We start from the raw sequence: 4,356 nt of genomic DNA on the forward strand, positions 1-4,356 counted from the left end.
GCGATCAGGAAGATCAAAAAATCTATTGATTTCGTTCGAATAAAACTACTCTTGCTGGAGAACTAATGTGCAACATGACAATAAAGAATTTTGTGAATGGAAAAAACATCTTTAATTTTTTAGATGAAATTTAGTTTTTTAATTTTAGATTTAAAAAATAAAAAATAAAACATTTAGTTTGTTAGTTTTAGATTTTTTTTTTTTTTTTTTTAAATAGTTTTTTATTTTAGATTAAAAAAAAAAAAAAAAAAAACTAACCATTTTGTTTTTGTTATTTTTAGATATTAAAAAATTTTAACCATTTTCTTTTGTGTTTAAAAAAAATAAAATAAAAAAATATAACCTTCTTTTTTTTCCTTTTTCCTTGTTTTTTTAAGATATTTAAAAATGCAAAACATTTAAAAAAAAAACAACTTTTTGAAAAAAAATGCAAAATATTAAAAAAAAAAAACAAAAGATTAAAAAAAAAAAAAACAACAACAACAACTTTTTGGAAACTAACCACTCAAACTAACCATTTTTTATTAGATATAAGTTTAATTTCATTAATTTTATTTATTAAAAAAAAAAAAAAAAACTTAATCATGGCCATCACAATTTAAACCTGTTCATTTATTGAATCAAAAAGTCAGAGAAGAATTGCATTTTGACCATGATTTTGACTCGATTTCTGGCGGAATTCTTGGACTTTGCAGTGATGCTACTGCTGGTGGGTTCTATGCTTATGATGAAAACCCCTTCTCCTGAGAAATCTTTCAAGCTCCACTGCTACTTCCTATTTCTGAATCAATGCGCAACTTTTCATTGGGCCCTGAAACTAAACTTGTCTCTGGCACACAAACACCTCGTGTCTCGTCCCCTATTTGTGGACCTGTTTCTGCTCCAATACAGAGACCTGCGCCCATTGAGTCTCCCATCTCTAAACTACTGCCTTCAGAACTGGTTGCTGAAGTGCATGTTGCTGGAGACCAAATCCATCCAATCACGGAGCCTTGGGGTTTGCGGTCATTGTCTCTAGATGGTGGAGATGGTGTATTCAAATGGCAGATGTGGGACACACCGCAGCTTGGACAGGGCAACCTTCCCAATGAAGGCAAGCCTCCTTCTTGGTTACCTGTTGGTAATGGCATGCAAGAACAAGAAAAAGATTTTCTCCTATATTGTTGCAGGTAGAAGACGAGAGTGCTTGACGATGGCTGCCGCTGATTCATCAAATGGAGCTACTACTAATGCTAGTTCTCAGACGGTTGCTAGGCCTCCTCCAACTCCCTCGCCCTTACGTTACTCGAAATTCTCACAGGCAAAACTGCGAATTTTAGTGACAGGGGGAGCTGGCTTCATTGGATCTCATTTGGTAGATCGATTGATGGAATCTGGCAACAATGAGGTGATTGTTGCTGACAACTTCTTCACCGGATCAAAAGATAACCTCAGGAAATGGATTGGGCATCCAAATTTTGAACTCATTCGGCATGATGTGACTGAGACCCTGTTGGTAGAAGTGGATCAGATCTATCATTTGGATTTGCCCGACAGTTTGGCGCGATATTGTGTTGTAAATTGGAGGAATGCAGTAGTCAATTCAAGATAATTTCAAATCTCCATTTGGGTTGGGGATAGTACGTCACATCAAATAAATTCAAATCCCTCCCTAATGTTGATACTTTGTAACTGCAACTTGTTATTCTTGATTGATGCCATTTGATGAAGACTCGCGCAAATAGAACGACACGGTGAAAGTTCTGGACATTGATGCGAGTAATGACCAAATGTATCGCACAAACTTTGTAAGGAGAGACCGCATATAAAATGGCCGCTGCTGCTGCTCAGCACTTTGTAGCCTGTCCGTCTCGCATTACTAATTCTGCCAGAAGTCGTTTTTCGGGGACTGCATTGCCCACAAAGAATAGCTGGAGCAGTAATGCGTTGCTGTAATTGCACTTTCATCCATAGGTACATCAACGAAAAACAAAACCTCCATATCCCTTCACCTGCCAACATGCACGTTTTGTTTGGATTTGATTTCCATTTTTAGTTTAAACTGGTTTTGTATTTATTGTAATATATTATATTTTTATATTTGTTTTATATTTATATATTTTCATTTAACGATTGGATTTCTTTTTATTTATATTTGTATATTTTTAGTAATAATTTTTATTTTTTTGATTTGTTTTGATTTACATTTATATGTTTTTAGATTTGTATATATTTAGTTATAATCGGTTAACGATTGATTTGTTTTGATTTACATATTTAAGTAATGTTTGACTTGTATTAATATATATTATGATTGTATTAGTATATTAATTATATTAATATGTTATAATTATATTAATATGGTTACAAAAATCAAAACAACATTTTTATTTTACATTTATTTTTAATTTTAAAAAAAAAAAAAGATTTTCTTTAAAAAAAAAAAAAAAAAAAATAATACTAACTTCATTTTAGTGATAGTTCATTTTTAGGTTTTTCTAAATAAATTTTGTTGATTTTACAATTTCAAAAGAAAATTCAACTTGAATAATAAATTAAAAAATTTATGTTTTTAATTTATTGTTTAAAAAAAAAGTAAAATCAACATAAAAAATGATGTTTTCATTTATTTTTATCTTTTTAAAAAAAATTCACAAAATTCACGCAGACATGAAAATAAAAAATAGGATACTTGGAGACACATTTCGAGAATTGATTGGAGGATTCTTATGACGATAATAGCTTCATGTTGGCATTAAACTCATACTAGCTTTCTGTTGAATACTTTTATATGAAATACTAACATGCAGAACACAACAGATCTTTCTAATGCCAATCTTTTTGCCGAACATATTTCGTCTAACATCAACAGGGAGTATTACTTTTCCATGGTTATTTTAAGAATGGATTGATTTTAAAATCATGATTACGTCAATTTTAACACATTGTCTGTCCTTAATTTGTTTTATTTGGTATGAAATTTTTGCGTAAGAATAATGAAGGAACTGGCCATTTCTTCATGAGCACACTTATGTTTTCTTTGTACCAAGTTTTTTACAGGTTACAGGATAATCAAGTGATCATAAGGAGATTACATTGTGCGCACAATTGGTCTTCCAACGACTAATTTCATGAAAAATTCTAAAGACAAATCCATGTCTAGAACCATTATTTTGCACTCCCATTTTGCAAAAGATTTTCCACCCATTTTCCATGTCCATAAAGCATACAATCTCCATATCCATTTTTCACAGCAAGAGTTCTTATTCATACACCATGCATTTCCTTATTGTTATTTTCCATGTCATTACCATTCCCCTTCATTTCTGCAATAAAACCCTGCTTGAGTCAAAGTCCTAGAGTCTAAGTATCATTGAAAAAACACCTAGAGGCTTGCATGCCTTAATGGCAAGTACTCTTGCCAATGAACAATGGGAGTACATTAATATCCCTTGTTCGTTGGATCTTGTAGGTGACTCGACCACGACAAATTTATTCGTACCTACAAAGATGTGTTAGGCATCCTGACTCCCATTGGAATCAATGGTGGGAGCTCTTGTGTTCATTAGGGGCATTCATTAACGGCCACTAAGTCAACAACCTCTTGCTATGTTCGACATCGACACATTTAATCACATAGTAAGATTTGTGCCATCGAGCGTTGAAGACTTGAAGACCCATATTTTGTAGCAGATGAAGCCAATTTCTTTTCATTGTTTTTCAGTTTGCCATCACTTGAGGACAAGTCAATCAATAAGGCTGGGAGGGACATGTAACTTATATATATTTTGTATACCTTCAAAGCCTTATAGATTTTCAGCCATATTTAGCAGATTCATCATCCAGCAGCAGAAGATCCAGCAGCAGATACGACTTTTAGCCATGTTCAGCAGACTCCTCGGATTCATCATCTAGTAGCAGAGGATCCAGCAGCCGATACGACAACACAGACCCATCTTTCATCCACAACTTGAAGAAGAAGCTTCAGATCAGAATTGTGGCAGCTGAACATGCATGATTCATCCACTTCCTTAGGTAAGTAAGGTATGATGTTTTCTAACCTTTAATCTTGAAATTCTTTTTAGATGCTAAAATGATGATATTTGGAAAATATTCCACTATTTCACTATTTCCTTTCTCATTTAAAATTGCCAAAAACCATCAGTTGGGGAGGGGGGAATTTCACACTTCATTCTTTTTCCTCATTCATATTACATCTTAACCCACATAGTCTTCTCACAATAAAAACTACTACAAAATGATGAGCATATGATTGATCTCAACAAAGTAAATAATGATTGTAAACACAAGAACCAATCATTAAAAAGAGATCTCAACAAAGTAAATAATGATTGTAAACACAAGAACCAATCATTA

At 32.8% G+C, this 4,356-nt stretch overlaps 1 pseudogene; it reads left to right on the forward strand.

The window, feature by feature from the left end:
- The first annotated feature begins 1,192 nt into the window (after window positions 1-1,192).
- LOC149148907 (UDP-glucuronic acid decarboxylase 6 pseudogene) lies at window positions 1,193-1,591 on the forward strand (annotated as a pseudogene).
- The last annotated feature ends 2,765 nt before the right edge of the window (window positions 1,592-4,356 follow it).

This window comes from Pinus tabuliformis, chromosome 9 (assembly GCF_031772625.1).
Source record: "Pinus tabuliformis cultivar Carrire ecotype Pingquan chromosome 9, CPIR1, whole genome shotgun sequence".
Classification (NCBI taxonomy): domain Eukaryota; kingdom Viridiplantae; phylum Streptophyta; class Pinopsida; order Pinales; family Pinaceae; genus Pinus; species Pinus tabuliformis.